Here is a 20,339-nt window from a genome sequence, read left to right on the forward strand (position 1 = left end):
GTCTGGATTCATCTCACAAATTTAAACCTTTCTTTTGATTGAGTACATTGGAAACTATCTTCTGTAGAATCTGCACAGTATAATTGGTAGCCCATGAGGATTATAGTGAAAAACTGATATCCCATGATAAAAATGAGAAAGAAAGCTGTCTGTGAAAATGTTTTGTGATGTGTGGATTCATCTCACAGAGTTAAACCTTTTGTTTTGATTCAACAGGTTGGAAACACTCTTTCTGTGGAATCTCTGCAGGGACATTTGGGAGCCCACTGAGGCCTATAGTGGAAAACCTATACCTGCAATAAAACCAAAACAAACAAAACATCCTATCTGTGAAAAGGCTTTGCAATGTTTGGATTCATCTCACAGAGTTAAGCCTTTCTTAAAATTAAAATTCAGCATGTTGGAAACACTCTTTCTTTAGAATCTGCATGGGGATATTTGGGAGCCAATAGTGGCCTATAGAGAAAAAACATAATCCACTATAAAAACTAGAAGAAAAGCTATCTTTTACATGCTTTGCAATATGCAGATTCATCTCACAGACTTAAAACTTTCTTTTGATTTTGCAGGTTGGAAGCACTCTTTCTGTAGATTCTGAGCAGGGACATTTGGGAGCCCATTGAGGCCTATAGTGAAAAACAAATATCCCATGATAAAAACTAGAAAGGAGTTATCTGTGAAAAGGCTTTGTGATATTTGGATTCGTCTCACAGAGTTAAACCTTTCATTTGATTCAGCAGGTTGGAAACACTCTTTCTGCAGAATCTCTGCAAGGACATTTGGGGGGCCATTGAGACTAGAGTAAAAAACCGAATTCCCATGATAAAAACTACAAAGAAGCTATCTGTGAAAATGCTTTGCAATGTGGGGATTCATCTCACAGAGTTAAACCTTTCTTTTGATTCAGCAAGTTGGAAACATTCTTTCTGTAGAATCTGCACAGGGACATTTGGGAGGCCATATTAGCCTATAGAGAAAAAAACAGAATCCGTGAAAAAAACTAGAAGAAAGCTATCTTTTACCCACTTTGCAATGTGTGGATTCATCTCACAGAGTTAAAACTTTCTTTTGATTTTGCAAGTTGGAAGCACTCTTTCTGTACATACTGCGCAGGGACATTTGGGAGCCCACTGAGGCCTATGGTGAAACTGATATCCCACGATTAAAAACTAGAAAGAAGCTGTCTGTGAAAAGGCTTTGTGATGGTTGGATTCATCTCACAGATTAAAAACCTTCATTTGATTCAGCAGATTGGAAACACTTTTTCTGTAGAATCTGCGAAGGGACATTTGGGAGCTCATTGAGGCTTATAATGAAAAGTCAAAATCCTGTGATAAAATCTAGAAAGAAGCTATCTGTAAAAATGCTTTGCAATGTGTGGTTGCATCTCATAGAGTTAAACCTTCCTTTTGATTCAGCAGGTTGGAAATACTCTTTCTGTAGTATCTGTGCAGGGTGTATTTGGGTGCCCATTGTGGCCTACAGTAGCAAAGAAATATCCTGTGATTAAAATCTAGAAACTATCTGTGAAAAGGCTTTTTGATGTTTGGTTTCATCTCACAGAGTTAATCCTTTCATTTGAATCAGCAGGTTGGAAACACTCTTTCTGTAGAATCTACACAGACATTTGGGAGCCCATTGAAGCCTATAGTGAAGAAAAGGTACCCTGCAATAAAAACAAGAAAGAAGCTATCTGTGAAAACGCTTTCCAGTGTGTATTCATCTCACAGAGGTAAACCTTTCTTGTGATTCAGCAGTTTGGAAACACTCTTTCTGTAGGATCTTCACAGGGACATTTGGGAACACATTGAGGCCTATAGTGAAAAAAGAATACCCTGCGATAAAAACTAAAAAGAAGCTATCTGTGAAAACATTTTGCAACGTGTGGATTCATCTCAGAGTTAAAACTTTCTTTTGATTCTGCAGGCTGGAAGCACTCTTTCTGTAGATTCTGCACGAGGACATTTGGGTGTCCATTTAATCCTATAGTGAAAACAGATATCCTGCGATAAAAACAAGAAAGAGGATATCTGTGAAAATGCTTTATGACATGTGGATTCATCTGAAATAGTTAAACCTTTCTTTTGACTCAGCAGTTTGGAAACACTCTTTCTGTAAAATCTGTGCAGAGACATTTTGGAGCCCATTGAGTTATATAGTGAAAAACAGAAATTCAGCGATAAAAACTAGAAAGAAGCTCTCTGTGAAAACTTTGCAGTGGGTGTATTCACCTCACAGACATATATCTTTCTTTTGATTCAGCAGATTGGAAATATTCTTTCTGTAAGATCTTCACAGGGACATATGGGAGCCCATTGAGACCTACAGTGAAAAAGCAATAGGCCATGATAAAAACTGGAAAGAAGCTATGTGAAAGTGCTTTGCAATATGTGGATTCATGTCATAGAATTAAACATTTCTTTTGATTCAAGGGGTTCAAAACACTCTTTTTGTGTAATTTACACAGGGATATTTGTGAGCCCACTTGAGGACTATAGTGAAAAATCGATATCCCGTGATAAAAACAAGAAAGAAGATATCTGTGCAAATGTTTCGTGGTGTGTGGATTCATCTGACAGAGTTAAAACTTTTCTTTGATTCAGCAGTTTGGAAACTCTTTTTCTATAGATTCTCCACAGGGACATTTGGGAGCCCATTGAGGCCTATATTAGAAAACTGATATCCTGCGATAAAAACTAGAAAGAAGCTATCTGTGAAAAGCCTTTGTGATGTGAGGATTCATCACAGTGAGTTAAAACTTTAATTTGATTCAGCAGGTTGGAAACTGTAGAATCTGTGCAGGGAAATTTCAGGAAATAGTTGAGAGCCCATTCAGGCCAATATTGAAAAACAGGGATCCTGTGATAAAAACTAGAAAGAAGCTGTCTGTGAAAACGCTTTTGGATATGTGGATTCATCTCACAGAGGTAAACCTTTATTGTGATTCAGCAGTTGAAATGCTGTTTCTGTAGCACGTGCACAGGGTTATTTGAAAGTCATTTGAGGCCTATAGTGAAAAACCAAATATACCACAATAAAAACTATTCACAACCTACCTGTGAAAACACTGTGCAATGTGTGGATTCATCTCACAGAGCTAAACCTTTCTTTTGTTTATTTGTTTGTTTTTTCCTTTTTTTTATTATACTTTAAGTTTTAGGGTACTTGTGCACAACATGCAGGATAGTTACATATGTATACATGTGCCATGTTGGTGTGCTGCACCCATTAACTCATCATTTAACATTAGGTATATCTCCTAATGCTATCCCACGTCATCCCCCCCACCCACAACAGGTCCCAGTGTGTGATGTTCCCCTTCCTGTGTCCATATGTTATTGTTCAATTCCCATCTATGAGTGAGAAAATGCGGTGTTTCATTTTTTGTCCTTGCAATAGTTTGCTGAGAATGATGGTTTCCAGCTTCATCCATGTCCCTACAAAGGACATGAACTCATCATTTTTTATGGCTGCATAGTATTCCATGGTGTATATGTGCCACATTTTCTTAATCCAGTCAATCACTGTTGGACATTTGGCTTGGTTCCAAGTCTTTGCTATTGTGAATAGTACCCCAATAAAAATACATGTGCATGTGTCTTTATAGCAGCATGATTTATAATCCTTTGGGTATATACCCAGTAATGGGATTGCTGGGTCAAATGGTATTTCTAGTTTTAGATCCCTGAGGAACGGCTACACTGACTTCTGCAATGGTTGAACTAGTTTACAGTCCCACCAACAGTGTAAAAGTGTTCCTATTTCTCCACATCCTCTCCAGCACCTGTTTTTGCCTGACTTTTAAATGATCACCATTCTAACTGGTGTGAGATGGTATCTCACTGTGGTTTTGATTTGCATTTCTCTTGATGGCCAGTGATGATGAGCATTTTTTCATGTGTTTTTTGGCTGCATAAATGTTTTCTTTTGAGAAGTATCTGTTCATATCCTTCCCCCACTTTTTGATGGGGTTGTTTTTTTCTTGTAAATTTGTTTGAGTTCATTGTAGATTCTGGATATTCGCCCTTTGTCAGATGAGTAGATTCCAAAAATGTTCTCCCATTCTGTAGGTTGCCTGTTCACTTTGATGGCAGTTTCTTTTGCTGTGCAGAAGCTCTTTAGTTTAATTAGATCCCATTTGTCAATTTTGGCTTTTGTTGCCATTGCTTTTGGTGTTTTAGACATGAAGTCCTTGCCCATGCCTATGTCCTGAATGGTATTGCCTAGGTTTTCTTCTAGGGTTTTTATGGTTTTAGGTCTAACATTTAAGTCTTGAATCCATCTTGAATTAATTTTTGTATAAGGTGTAAGAAAGGGATCCAGTTTCAGCTTTCTACATATGGCTAGCCAGTTTTCCCAGCACCATTTATTAAATAAGGAATCATTTCACCATTTCTTGATTTTGTCAGGTTTGTCAAAGATCAGATGGTTATAGACATGTGGCATTGTTTCTGAGGGCTCTGATCTGTTCCATTGGTCTGTATCTCTGTTTTGGTACCAGTACCATGCTGTTTTGGTTACTATAGCCTCGTAGTATAGTTTGAAGTCAGGTAGCCAGATGCCTCCGGCTTTGTTCTTTTGGCTTGGTATTGTCTTGGCAATGCAGGCTCTTTTTTGGTTCCATATGAACTTTAAAGTAGTTTACTTTTCCAATTCTGTGAAGAAATTCATTGGTACCTTGATGGGGATGGCATTGAATCTATAAATTACCTTGGACAGTATGGCCATTTTCACGATATTGATTCTTCCTATCCATGAGCATAGAATGTTCTTCCATTTGTTTGTATCTTCTTTTATTTCATTGTGCAGTGGTTTGTAGTTCTCCTTGAAGAGGTCCTTCACATCCCTTGTAAGTTGGATTCCTAGGTATTTTATTCTCTTTGAAGCAATTGTGAATGGCAGTTCACTCATGATTTGGCTCTGTCTGTTATTGGTGTATAAGAATGCTTGTGATTTTTGTACATTGATTTTGTATCCTGAGACTTTGCTGAAGTTGCCTATCAGCTTAAGGAGATTTTGGGCTGAGACGATGGGGTTTTCTAGATATGCAATCATGTCATCTCCAAACAGGGACAATTTGACTTCCTCTTTTCCTAATTGAATACCTCTTATTTCCTTCTCCGGTCTGATTGCCCTGGCCAGAACTTCCAACACTATGTTGAACAGGAGTGGTGAGAGAGGGCATCCCTGTCTTGTGCCAGTTTTCAAAGGGAATGCTTCCAGTTTTTACACATTCAGTATGACATCGGCTGTGTGTTTGTCATAGATAGCTCTTATTATTTTGAAATATGTCCCACCAATACCTAATTTATTGAGAGTTTTTAGCATGAAATGTTGTTGAATTTTGTCAAAAGCCTTTTCTGCATCTATTGAGATAATCGTATGGTTTTTGTCATTGGTTCTCTTTATATGCTGGATTATGTTTATTGATTTGCATATGTTGAACCAGCCTTGCATCCCAGGGATGGAGCCCACTTCATCATGGTGGATAAGCTTTTTGATGTGCTGCTGGATTCGGTTTGCCAGTATTTTATTGAGGATTTTTGCATTGATGTTCATCTGGGATATTGGTCTAAAATTCTCTTTTTTGTTGTGTCTCTGCCAGGCTTTGGTATCAGGATGATGCTGGCTTCATAAAAGGAGAGGATTCACTCTTTTTCTATTGATTGGAATAGTTTCAGGAGGAATGGTACCAGCTCCTCCTTGTACCTCTGATAGAATTTGGCTGCGAATCCATCTGGTCCTGGACTTTTTTTGCTTGGTAAGCTATTAATTATTGCCTAAATTTCAGAGCCTGTTATTGGTTCATTCAGAGATTCAACTTCTTCCTGATTTAGTCTTGGGAGGGTGTATGTGTCGAGGAATTTATCCATTTCTTCTAGATTTTCTAGTTTATTTGTGTAGAGGTGTTTATAGCATTCTCTGATGGTAGTTTGTATTTCTGTGGGGTCAGTGGTGATATTCCCTTTATCATTTTTTATTGCATCTATTTGATTCTTCTCTCTTTTCTTCTTTATTAGTCTTGCTAGTGGTCTATCAATTTTGTTGATCTTTTCAAAAAACCAGCTCCTGGATTCATTGATTTTTTGAAGGGTTTTTGTGTCTCTATTTCCTTCAGTTCTGCCCTGATCTTAGTTATTTCTTGCCTTCTGCTAGCTTTTGAATGTATTTGCTCTTGCTTCTCTAGTTCTTTAATTGTGATGTCAGGGTGTCAATTTTGGATCTTTCCTGCTTTCTCTTGTGGGCATTTAGTGTGATAAATTTCCCTCTACACACTGCTTTGAATGTGTCCCAGAGATGCTGGTATGATGTGTCTTTGTTTTCATTGGTTTCAAAGAACATCTTTATTTCTGCCTTCATTTTGTTATGTATCCAGTAGTCATTCAGGAGCAGGTTGTTCAGTTTCCATGTAGTTGAGTGGTTTTGAGTGAGTTTCTTAATCCTGAGTTCTAGTTTGATTGCACTGTGGTCTGAGTGACAGTTTGTTATAATTTCTGTTCTTTTACACTTGCTGAGGAGTGCTTTACTTCCAACTATGTGGTCAATTTTTGAATAAGTGGGGTGTGGTGCTGAAAAGAATGTATATTCTGTTGATTTGGGGTGAAGAGTTCTGTAGATGTCTATTAGGTCCAATTGGTGCAGAGCTAAATTCAATTCCTGGATATCCTTGTTAACTTTCTGTCTCATTGATCTGTCTAATGTTAACAGTGGAGTGTTAAATTCTCCAATGATTATTGTGTGGGAGTCTAAGTCTCTTTGTCAGTCTCTAAGGACTTACTTTATGAATCTGAGTACTCCTGTATTGGGTGCCTATCTATTTAGGATAGTTAGCTCTTCTTGTTGAATTGATCCCTTTAACATTATGGAATGGCCTTCTTTGTCTCTTTTGATCTTTGTTGGTTTAAAGTCTGTTTTATCAGAGAGCAGGATTGCAACCCCTGCCTTTTTTTGTTTTCCATTTTCTTGGTAGATCTTTTTCCATCCCTGTATTTTGAGCCTATGTGTGTCTCTGCACGTGAGATGGGTTTCCTGAATACAGCACACTGATGGTTCTTGACTCTATCCAATTTGCTAGTCTGTGTCTTTTAATTGGAGCATTTAGCCCATTTACATTTAAGGTTAATATTGTTATGTGTGAATTTGATCCTGTCATTATGATGTTAGCTGGTTACTTTGCTCGTTAGTTGATGCAGTTTCTTCCTAGCCTCGATGGTCTTTACAATTTGGCATGTTTTGGCAATGGCTGGTACCATTTGTTCCTTTCCATGTTTAGTGCTTCCTTCAGGAGCTCTTTTAGGGCAGGCCTGGTGGTGACAAAATCTCTCAGCATGTGCTTGTCTGTAAAGTATTTTATTTCTCCTTCACTTATGAAGCTTAGTTTGGCTGGATATGAAATTCTGGGTTGAAAATTCTTTAAGAATGTTGAATATTGGCCTCCACTCTCTTCTGGCTTGTAGAGTTTCTGCCAGGAGATCAGCTGTTAGTCTGATGGGCTTGCCTTTGTGGGTAACCCGACCTTTCTCTCTGGCTGTCCTTAACATGTTTTCCTTCATTTCAGCTTTGGTGAATCTGACAATTATGTGTCTTGGAGTTGCTCTTCTTGAGGAATATCTTGGTAGCATTCTCTGTATTTCCTGAATCTGAATGTTGGCCTGCCTTTCTAGATTGGGGAAGTTCTCCTGGATAATATCCTGCAGAGTGTTTTCCAACTTGGTTCCATTCTCCCCATCACTTTCAAGTACAACAATCAGACCTAGATTTGGTCTTTTCACATAGTCCCATATTTCTTGGAGGCTTTGTACATTTATTTTTATTCTTTTTTCTCTAAACTTCTCTTCTCACTTCATTTAATTTATTTGCTCTTCCATCACTGATACCCTTTCTTCCAGTTGATCGAATCGGCTACTAAGGCTTGTGCATTTGTCACGTCATTCTTGTGCCTTGGTTTTCAGCTCCATCAGGTCCTTTAAGGAGTTCTCTGCATTAGTTATTCTAGTTAGCCATTTGTCTAATTTTTTTTTCAAGGTTTTTAACTTCTTTGCCATGGGTTTGAACTTCCTCCTTTAGCTTGGAGTAGTTTGATCTTCTAAAGCCTTCTTCTCTCAGCTTGTCAAAGTCATTCTCTGTCCAGCTTTTTTCCATTGCTGGTGAGGAGCTGCATTCCTTTGGAGGAGGAGAGGTGCTCTGATTTTTAGTTTCCAGATTTTCTGCTCTGTTTATTTCCATCTTTGTGGTTTTATCTACCTTTGGTCTTTGATGATGGTGACCTACAGATGGGGTGTTGTTATGGATGTCCTTTCTGTTTGTTAGCTTTCCTTCTAACAGTCAGGACCCTCAGCTGCAGTTCTGTTGGAGTTTGCTGGAGGTCCACTCCAGACCCTGTTTGCCTGGGTATCAGCAGCAGAGGCTGCAGAACAGCAGATATTCATGAGCAGCAAATGTTGCTGCCTGATCATTCCTCTAGATATTTTGTCTCAGAGGAGCACCCGGCCACGTGAGTTGTCAGTCTGTCTCTACTGGGTTGTGCCTCCCAGTTAGGCTACTCGGGGGTCAGGGACCCACTTGAGGAGGCAGTCTGTCTGTTCTTAGATGTCCAGCTGCATGCTGGGAGAACCACTACTCTCTTCAAAGCTGTCAGACAGGGACATTTAAGTCTGCAGAGAATTCTGCTACCTTTCTTTTGGCTATGCCCTGCCCCTAGAGGTGGATTCTACAAAGGCAGGCAGGCCTCCTTGAGCTGTGGTGGACTCCACCCAGTTTGAGCTTCCTGGCCACTTTGTTTAGCTATGCAAGCCTGGGTAATGGTGGATGCCCTTCCCCCAGCCTCGCTGCTGCCTTGCAGTTTGACCTCAGACTTCTGTGCCAGCAATGAGTGAGGCTCCATGTGTGTAGGACCCTCTGAGCCAGGCGCAGGATATAATCTCCTGGTGTGCCATTTGCTAAGACCATTGGAAAAGTGCAGTATTAGGGTGGGAGGGACCCGATTTTCCAGGTGCTGTCTGTCACCCCTTTCTTTGACTAGGAAAGGGAATTCCCTGACCCCTTGTGCTTCCCAGGTGAGGTGATGCCTCACCCTGCTTCAGCTCACACTCGATGTGCTGCAGCCACTGTCCTACACCCACTTTATGACACTCCCTAGTGAGATGAACCCAGTACCTCAGTTGGAAATTCAGAAATCACCGCTCTTCTGCATCGCTCATGCTGGGAGCTGTAGACTGGGGTGCTTCCTATTTGGCCATCTTGGCTCCACCCCCTACCTTTCTTTTGATGCATCAGGTAAGTAACATTTTTTTTTTCTTTTTGTAGAATCTGCAAAACGACGTTTTGGAGCCCATTAAGGCCTATAATGAAAAACCACATATCCACCAATGAAAACTAGAAAGAAGCTATTTGTGAAAACCCTTTGTGATGCATGGATTCATCTCATAGAGGTCACCTTTCTTTTGATTCAGCAGGTTGGAAACACTGTTTATGTAGAATCTGCAAAGGGACATTTTGGAGTCCATTGAGGTCTATAGTAAAAAAACGAATATCCCATGATAAAAACTAGAAAGAACCAACTGTGATACACTCTGTGATGTGTGGATTTATCTCACAGAGTAAAACCTTTCTTTTAATTCAGAAAGTTGAAAACACTCTTTTTCTAGAACCTGTCCAGTAAAATTTGGGAGTCCATTGATGTCTGTAGTGAAAAAACAATATCTCGCAATAAAAACTAGAATAATCTATCTGTGAAAACTCTTTGTGATGTGTGGATTCATCTCACAAAGTAAATTTTCTTTTGATTCAGAAGGATGGAAACACTCTTTTTGTAGAATCTGCGCAGGGGCATTTGGGAACCCATTGAAGCCTATACTGAAAAACCAAATATCCTGCAATAAAAAGTAAGAAGAAACTATCTGTGAAAATGCTTTGTGATGTGTAGACTCATCTCACAGAGTTAAATCTTTGTTTTGATTTGGCAGGTTGGAAACACTTCTTTTGTTCTATCTTTGAAGGGACATTTGGGAGCCCATTGAGGCTTATAGTGAAAAACTGAACATCCTGCAATAAAAAGTAGAAAGAAGCTATGTATGTAAACATTTTGTGGTGTGTGGATTCATCTAACTGAGTTAAGTATTTCTTTTGATTCCAGATGTTGGAAACACTCTTTTTATAGAATCTGCACAGGGACACTTTGGAGCTTATTGAGGGCTATACTGAAAAACCGAATATACCACGATGAAAACTAAAAGGAATCTATATGTGAAAATGCTTTGTGATGTGTGGATTTATCTCACAGAATTAAACATTTCTTTTGATTCAGCAGGCTGAAAAACACTCTTTTTGTAGAATCTGTGCAGGGGCATTTGGGAGATTTTGAGGCATATAGTGAAAAAATGAATATTCCACACTAGACTACTAGAAAGAGCTATCTGAGAAAATGTTTTGCATTGTGGGGATTCATCTCACAGAGATAAACTTTTTTTTTGATTCAGTAGATTGTAAACACTCTTTTTGTAGAATCTGTGCAGGTACATTTGGGAGCCCATTGAGGCGTATAGTGAAAAACAAAATATCCCACAATAAAAATTAAAAAGAAGCTATCTGTGAAAATGCTTTGTGATGGGTGGATTCATCTCACAGAGAGAAACCTTTCTTTAGATACAGCAGGTTGGAAACTCTTTTTTTTTAGAATCTGTAAAGGGACATTAAGGAGCCCATATAGGCCTATAGTGAAAAACAAAATGTCCAGCAATGAAAACTAAAAAGAAGCCATCTGTGAAAATGTTTCATGATGTATGGATTTATCTCACAAGGGTAAAACTTTCTTTTGCTTTAGCAGGTTGGAAACACTCCTTTTGTAGAATTTGCACAGAGATATTTGAGAGCCCAGTGAAGCCTATGGTGAAAAACTAAATATTCTGCAATAAAACTACAAAGAAGCTATCTGTGAAAATGCTTTGTGATATGTGGATTCTTCTCACAGTGTAAAACCTTTCTTTTGATTCAGCAGGTTGGAAACACTTTTTTTGTAGAATCTGCAAAGGAACATTTTAGAGCCCATTGAAGCCTATAGTGGAAAGCAAAATATCCCACGATAAAAACTAGAAATAAGCTTTCTGTGAAAATGCTTTCTGATGTGTAGATAAATCAAACAGAGCTAAACCTTTTTTTGATTCACTAGGTTGGAAACATTCTTTTTGTAGAATCTGTGCAGTGACATTTGGGAGCCCATTGAGGCCTGTAGTGAAAAACTCATATCATATGATAAAAACTAGAAAGAAGCTTTCAGTGAAAATGCTTTGCAATGTGTGGAATCATCTCACAGAGATAAACCTTTATTTTCATTCAGCATGTTGGGATCACTTTTTTTTGTAGAATCTACAAAGGGACATTTGGGAGCTGATTGAAGCGTAGAGTGAAAAAAACTGAATATCCCACAATAAAAACTGGAAAGAAGCTAGCTCTGAAAATGCTTTGCAATGTGTGGATTCAACTCACAGAGTTAAACCTTTCTTTTGATTCAGCATGTTGGAAACAGTCTTTTTGTCAAATCTGCAAAGGGACATTTTGGAGCCCTTTGATGTCTGTACTGAAAAACCGAATATCCCGTAACAAAAACTAGAAAAAAGCTATGTGTGAAAATGCTTTCCAATGTGTGGATAAATCACACAGAGTTTAACTTTTTTGTTTGATTCAGCAGGTTGGAAACACTCTTTTTGTAGAATCTGCACAGAGACATTTGGGAGCCCATTGAGGCCTATAGTGAAAAAACCGAATATCCCGCAATCTAAACTAGAATGAGAGTTAAACCTTTCTTTTGATTCAGCAGTGGAGAACGCTCCTTTTGTAGAATCTGTGAACAGTCATTTGGGAGCCAATTGAGGTCTATAGTGAAAAACAGAATATCCCATGATACAAACTAGAAAGAAGCTATCTGTGAAAATGCTTTGTGATGTTTGGATTCTGCTCACAGAGTTAAATCTTTCCTTTGATTCAGCAGGTTGGAAATGCTCTTTTTATAGAATCAATGAAAGGACATTTGGGACTCATTGACGCATATAGCAAAAAACTGAATATCCCATGATAAAACTGGAAAGAAGCTATCTCTGAAAATGCTTTGCAACATGTGGATTCACCTCACAGGGTTGAAACCTTCTTTTGATTTGGCAGGTTGCATACTCTTTTCGTACAATCTGTGAAGGGACATTTTGGAGACCATTGATGTCTATAGTGAAAAACCAAATATCTCATAATAAAAATTAGAAAGAAGATATCTGTGAAAGCTCTTTTTGACCTGTGGATAAATCAAATAGCCTTAAACCTTTCTTTTGATTCAGCAGGTTGGAAACACTCTTTTTTGTAGAATCTGTACAGTGCCATTTGGGAGCCCATTGAGGCCTATATTGAGAAACCAAATATTTCACGATCAAAAGTAGAAAGAAGCTATCTTTGAATACCCTTTGTGATGTGTGGATTCATCTCACAGAATTAAAACTTTCTTTTGATTCAGCAGGTTGGAAATACATTTATTGTAGAATTTGCGATGGAAAATTTGGGAGCCCATTGTGGCCTATGGTGAAAAACTGAATATCCCAAGATAAAAATTAGAAAGAAGTTATCTAATAAAAGTAAAAAAGCTTTCTGATGTGTGGATTAATCAAACAATGTTAAAACTTATTTTTGATTCAGCAGGTTTGAAACACTCTTTTTGTAGAATCTTCACTGAGATATTTGGGAGCCCATTGAGACCTATAGTGGAAAGCCAATTATCCCATGATAAAAACAAGAAAGAAGCTGTCTGTGAAAATGCTTAGTGATATGTGGATTCATTTCACAGAGTTAAACCATTCTTTTGATTCAGCAGGTTGGAAATACTCTTTGTGTACAATCTGCCAAGGGACATTTGGGAGCCCATTGAGGCCTATAGTTAAAACCGAATATTCTGTGATTAAAACTTGAAAGAAGCTGTCTGTGAATACACTTTAAGATGTGTGTATTCATCTCACAGATTTAAAAATGTCTTTTGATTCAGGAAGTTGGAAACAGTCTCATGTAGAATCTGTGAATGGACATTTCGGAGCCTTTCAGGCCTATAGTGAATAACCGAATATCCCACGATAAATACTAGGAAAAATCTAATAGTGAGAGTGCTTTGTGATATGTGGATTTATCTCACAGAATTAAACCTTTCTTTTGGTTCAGAAGGTTGGAAATACTCTTTTTGTAGAATCTGTGAAGGGTCATTTTGGAACTCATTGAGGCCTATAGTCAAAAACTGACTGTCCCACGATAAAAACTAGAAAGCAGCTATTTGTGAAAATGCTTTCCAATGTGTGGATAAATTAAACAGAATTAAATCTTTTTTTGACTTAGCTGGTTGGAAACACTCTTTTTGTAGAATCTGCACAGTGACATTTTGGAGTTCATTGAGGCCTGTAGTAAAAAACCAATATCCCACAATAAAAACTAGAAAGAAGCTATCTGTGAAAATTCTTTGCAATATATGGATTCATCTTACAGAGTTAAACATTTCTTTTTATTCAGAAGGTTGGAAACACTCTTTTTGTAGAATCTGTGCAGGGACATTTGGGAACCCAGAGAGGCATATAGTGAAAAACCAAATATCCCATGATAAAAACTAGAAAGAAGCTATTTGTGAAAACACTTTGGGATGTGTGGATTCACCTCACAGATTTAAACCTTTCTTTTGATTTAGCAGGTGGAAAACTCTGTTTTTGTAGAATCTGCAAAGTGACATTTGGGTGCCCATTGAGGCCGCCTATAGTGGAAATCCAAATATTCTGCAATAAAAACTAGAAAGAAGCTATCTGTGAAAATGCTTTGTCATGTGTGGATTCATCTCACAGAGTTAAACGTTTATTTTGATTCAGCAGGTTGGAACCACTCTTTTTGTAGAATCTGCAAAGAGACATTTGGGAGCCCTTTGATATCTATAGTGAAAAACCAAATATCCCACTATAAAAACAAGAAAGAAGCTACCACAAAACACTTTGCAATGCATGGATTCACTTAACAGGTTAAACCTTTCTTTTGATTCAGAAGGTTGGAAACACTCTTTTTGTAGAACCTTCCAATGGACATTTGGGAGCCTACTGAGCCCTATAGCTAAAAGATGAATATCCTGCAATAAATACTTGAAAGAAGCCATATGTGAAAACACTTTGCTATGTGTGCATTCATCTCACAGAGTTAAACTTTTTTTAATTTATTTTTTATTCAGCAGGTTGGAAACACTCTTTTTGTAGAATCTGCGAATGGAAATTTGGGAGCCCACTGAGGCTTATAGTGGAAAACCAAATATCTCACAATAAAAACTAGAAAGAAGTTATCTGTGAAAATTATTTGTGTTGTGTGGATTCATCTCACAGAGCTAAATCTTTTTTTAGATTCAGCAGTTTGGAAACACTCTTTTTGTAGAATCTGTGAAAAATCATTTTGGAGCCCATTTAACCCTATAGTTAAAAAAAAACCCTCAATATTTCACAATAAAAACTAGAAAGAAGCCATCTGTGAAAATGCTTTGCAATGTGTGGATTCATCTCACTGAGTTAAACCATTCTTTTGATTCAGCAGGTTGGAAACACTCTTTTCATAGAATCTGTGAAGGGACATTTGGGAGCCCATTGAGGTAATTCATAAAACTAAAAATAAGCCATCTGTGAAAATGCTTTGTGATGTGTGGATTCATCTTACAGAGGAGTTAAACCTTTCTTTTGATTCAAAAGGTTGGAAACCCTCTTTTTGTAGAATCTGCAAAGGATCATTTGGGTGCCCATTGAGGCCTATACTGAAGAAGCAAATATCCCATGCTAAAAACCAGAAGGAAGCTATCTGTGAAAACACTTTGCAATATGTGGATTCATCTCACAGAGTTAAACTTTTCTTTTGATTCAGTAGGTTGGAAACACAGGCTTGGATTTGCATTTCTGACCAAATCTCATGTCAGATTGGAGGAGGTTCTTGATGAGACGAGATTGGATCTTGGGTGCAAAGTTACTCTTTGCTGCTCTTATGATAGTGACTGAATTATCATGAGATCCCATGCGTGATTTAAAGACATGTTGCACTTCTCACTTTGCATTCTGTCTTTCCTGCCACCATGTGAAGTAGGTTTTTGCTTTCCCTTCAACTGCAGCCATGATTGTAAATTTCCTGAGTCCTCTCAGTTATGCTTCCCATTAAGTCCATGTAACTGGGAGTCAATTATCCCCCTTTTCTTTATAAACTAGCCAGTCTCAGGTAGTTCTTTATAGGAGCATGAGAATGGACTAATACAACTACCTAGATACTATACAAGATGACCATCCACAAGGCACACAGTCATCTGATTCATCAAGATCAATGTGAAGGAAAAAATCTTAAGGCAGCTAAAAAGAAGAATCAGTACACATACAAGGGGAACCCCTTCAGGGTAGCAGTGGACCTCTTACAGAAATCTCACAAGTCAGAAGAGGTTGTAGGCATATTTTCAGAATCCTTTAAAAAAATTCACCAAAGATTTTTTATCTTATCAAACAAGGCCTCATAAGCATAAGAGAAATAAAATTCTTCTCAGACAAACACTGATGGAATTCATTACCACTAGACCAGCCTTACAAGAGGTCTAGGAAAGGGTGTTAAACATGGAATAAGAAAATGACAACTGTTACCACAAAAACACAATTAAGCACATATCCAGACATTGTAAAGCAGCTACATCATCAAGTCGTCATAGCAACAAGCTAACAACATAACAAGATCAAAATCTCACATATCAGTAGTAACTCTGGATATAAATAGGCTAAACATCCTATTTATAAGACATAGAGTGGAAAGATGGATAAAAAGACAAAGCCCCACCATCTACCCTTTTCAACAGACCCATCTCACATGTAATGACACCCAAAGGCACAAAGTCAAAGGATTAAGAAAGACTGATCTTGCAAATAGAAAATAAAAAGATCAGGAATCACTATTTTTATATATTAAAAAAACCCTCAGAAAAGGAAACCCTTAACAAACTAGGTGCCTTTGTCACAAAAATGGAACATACTTAAAAATAGTAAGAACCATCCATAAAAATCTCACAGCCAAAATCATGCTAAATGAGAAAAAGCTTGAACCATTGCCATTGAGAATTGGAACAAGACAAGCATGCCCCTAGCACTGGAAATTCTAGCTGGAGCAATCAGGCAAGATAAAGAAATAAAAGGCATCCAATAAGAAAAGAAGAAGTCAAACTGTCTCTCTTCACAGACAATATGACTCTATACTTTCACCATGAAATCTCCATAAAACCTTTCTAGAGATGATAAATAACTTCAGTAAGGGATCAGGATACAAAATCAATGTAAAAATCAATAGCATTTCTATACATCAATAACATTCAAGCTGAGATTCAAATCAAGAACACAATCCATTTATAATAGTCATAAAAATTTTGAAATATGTGGGAATTGTCTTATGCCCAATCTTAGAGAAAAGGTTTTCAATTTCTCACTGTCAAGTGTGATGTTAGCTGTGGTCTTGTCACATACAACCTTTATTGTGTTGAGGTACATTACTTTTACATCTAATTTATTGATAGCGTTTTTCATGAAAGAATATAAAATTTAGTCAAATGCCTTTTTTGCATGTATTGAAATGATCATGCGGTTTTTGTCCATTCAGTTAATGTGGAACATAACATTTATAGATTTGCATATATTGAACCATCCTTGCATTGCAGGGATAAATCCCACTTGATTATGGTGAATCATTCTTTTAACATTTGGATGAATTTTGTTTGCTAGTATATTATTAAGAATTTTTGCTTCTGCGTTAATCAGGCATATTGGCCTGTAATGTTCTTTTCTTGTAGTGTCCTTATCTAGCTTTAATATCACAGTAATGCTGGCCTTATAAAATAAGTTTGAAAGTGTTCCCATTAGAAGTTGTCTTGGACCTGTGGAAAAAAAATTAAGTGTTACCTCCTTTTCAATTTTTGGAAGTTTGAGAAATATTGGTATTAGATCTTTCAGTGTTTGATAGTATTCAGCAGTGACACTTTTATCAGGTCCTGGGCTTTTTTTTTTCTTTTTGGATGGGAGGCTTTTTATTACTAATCTCTTTACTCAGAATTGATTTGTTCAGCTTTTCTATTTCTTCATGATTTAGTCTTAGCAGGTTGTATGTGTCTAGAAATTTATTAATTTGTTCTAAGTTATCCAATTTATTGGTGTATAATTGCCCACCATAGTCTCTTGTGAACCTGTATAGTTCTATTGTATTAGTTGTAATCTTTCCTCTTTCATTTCTGATTTTGAGTCTAAGATTTTTTCTCACTCTATGTAAATTATTGTTATTTTCTTAATCTTTAAAAAAAGACTTAGTGTCATTGATCTTTTGTATCATTTTCCCAATCTGCATCATTTCATGTATTTCATTTATTTCTGCTGTAGTCTTTATTATTTCCTTCCTTCTACTAACTATGGGTATAGTTTGTTCTTTTTTTAGTTCCTGTGGTGTAACATTAGCTCATTTATTTGAAATCTTTCTTCTTTTTTTGATGTATGTCATTTATTGACATAACCTCCCTCTTAGAACAGCTTTTGCTACATTCCATAAGTTTTGGTACATGGTGATCCATTTTGTTTTTCTAAGATATTTTAAAATTTTCTTTTATACTTACCTTTGGCTCATTAGTTGCTTAAGTGCATATTGTGTAATTTCCACATATTTGTAAATTTTCTAAAATCCTGTCTATTATTGATTTCTAGTTTCATACCATTGTGGTAGGAAAAGATACTTGGTATTTCACACACCGTTATATTTATATTTTTATATATATATATGTATATATATATATATAAAAGCATGTGTGTGTATATATGTATATATATTCAAACCCTCTTCAAAATGCCTTAGCATTTTTTTCACTCTCTGTGTTTCTTTCTTTACAACTAACCACATTTTAAAACTTCCTAATCTTGTAATCCAATTATCTATATCTCTCTTTTTAACTTAGTTTTATTCCACTCCTTGCCTTGTTTTATGCTTATTTCTATCACTTTTTAATATTTCTAGCAGTGGCATTTTAGTAAGTATACTCGAACAATTCTACTGTATCAAATTGAAAGTATTATCCTTAGGTTTCAGAAACTTTGAAAAATTGTTATAGCCTAATAAATGACATTTTTTTAGTTACTATTTGTTTGTAGGTTTTGCTTTACTCAGTTTTCTGATTGTTATAGTTGTCCACACCCAATAAGCAATCTTTGATTGGGTGACTCAGGCTCTTTCTGTTCCTAATCAAGTTACATCTGTTCTTTGTAAAACTCATTTATCTCTAATGTAAAACTCATTATCTCTAATGTCCTATTGGAATCATTACTATTTGGAAAGCAGATTTATTAAAAATGTTAATGCCTGGTGGCAAAAAATTAATAAAATAGCTTCATATAACACTATTGAAATTAAAAACAAAGCTAGAACTTCCAAATACTTGCAGATAAAGCAGTGTAGTTTCTTTTGAATAGTGGTTCAGAATTGAGAGACAGATCCAGCTTCTTGCCTATGCATTTATTATTTTTAAAGCTGGCGTTACTGAACATGCTGTCTGTAAATGCACAGTTTCAGGAGGAAAATCAACATGACAAGAGACAAACATCACCATTAGATTAATGTCAGAGGAGTATTGGTATTAAGTAATTCTTGTTTCTGCTAGTCTTATTCAGATGAGATGTTCAAATTCCAGCTTTCAAGATTGTAAATTAAAGTTCTGCTAACTAAATTCCCTGTTCCTACTTCCTAACCACTCATTTATTCTCCAACCAATTATGATTAAGACTTCATCTCCACAACTCCACTGAAATTATTTTGTGATTGTCATCAATAACCTTTTAATTGCCAATCCAATTGTCATTTCTCCATCTTCATTTTAGTTCATCATTCAGTAGTATTTGATATCATTTATCCCTTCTTCATTCTTGATGAAAACAATATTTTTCTCTTTCCTCATTGGATACTTAACAATTTTCTTTTCTTTTCTTTCTAATATCTAAATGTTGGCATTTCCCAGGGCTTTGATATCTACACTTAATTGCTAGGAAATCACAAGTAGTTCCACAGTTTTAAATATTATCTATAACCTGATTTTCTCCAAAACACCAGAATAACTAAGTCTACTTAATATTTCTTCTTTAATATGTAATATATGTCAAAATTAACAAGTAAAAACCTTTGTTTTCTTAAATCCTGCTAATTTCCCAGTATTCTATATATCCTGAACACAGCCATTCTTGATGATTGTCTTTCGCATACTATGTGAAATCAATCAAGACTCCCAGGTCTTTGTATCTGGGCCATTCTCACAGGCTCTACCACAATCATTTTGGTATAAACATTTTTTCCCATAACACTTGTGGGGTCCAGAGCAAGAAGGAAACTGGAGTCTACACACACACACACACACACACACACACACACACACACAATAAATGTAGCTGTACTCACAGCCTGAACTGCTTTCCTGTAACAGGATCCATCTGGTTCCTCCTTAGGGATTCTTCTACAACCAGGGAAACAAAGGAGCTGCTTTCCTTTTTCTTCTAGCCAGGCTCGCTGCTTATGAGCCAGGTGGAGTCAGCAAAAATATCCTGGAAAGGACAGGGTTTTCAAAGCTGCGCCTGAATCCCATGATGCCTGGGCCATCGCTGGACCATTTCAAACCAGACTGAAGATTGACAAGGTCAAACTCTCCAGCAAATCAGGACAGGCTGGTTCCCTTTCTCATACCACATATTATTCAGCATTCCTGTCCCTCACACTATACTGTACTCAGCACTTCCCAAAACACCACCACACAACAGAGGGGAGAAATGAAGCACCATTTATCTTTGGAACCGAGTTCCTTAGGCACTCTCTGTAGGTGACCCGAGTTCTTTTCTCTCATCATCGACTTGTGTTGTCAGTATCACTAAATCCTGTGGCCTGACAAGCAAAGTTCCCCTCCAAAGTCCATCTCCAGAACATTTAATTCGCTTGATTAAGTACGAATATTCAACAAACTTTCTTAAGAGAATTCTTAAAAATTATGACATATATATTTGAATTTTTATTTAATACACTATATAAATTACATTTATATTTGTGTTTCAGTGTTCATATATGTGAAGCACTCCAATACGTATGGCCCAGGGTAGTACCCCTGCTCCTAGGTCCAAGTGTCATGGAATTTGTCCTAGATATCTAGATATCATCATCTGGCTCCTGTGTTATTTCATTACCTCTGACCATAATCACTGACTGTCAGCTAATTACATCTCTAAAGAGGTCATATGATATAGTTTAATCTATAGTACTAATCTGGTTTT

General features: G+C 36.9%; 1 long non-coding RNA gene across 1 annotated transcript; it reads left to right on the forward strand.

The window, feature by feature from the left end:
• The first annotated feature begins 5,605 nt into the window (after window positions 1–5,605).
• On the forward strand, window positions 5,606–10,307 carry LOC129035038 (uncharacterized). Its single transcript, XR_008502075.1, has 3 exons — window positions 5,606–5,761; window positions 9,307–9,455; window positions 10,136–10,307. It is a non-coding gene; the product is annotated as an uncharacterized LOC129035038 (long non-coding RNA).
• Window positions 10,308–20,339: the final 10,032 nt, after the last annotated feature.

The sequence above is a fragment of the Pongo pygmaeus genome, chromosome 3, assembly GCF_028885625.2.
Source record: "Pongo pygmaeus isolate AG05252 chromosome 3, NHGRI_mPonPyg2-v2.0_pri, whole genome shotgun sequence".
NCBI lineage: Eukaryota > Metazoa > Chordata > Mammalia > Primates > Hominidae > Pongo > Pongo pygmaeus.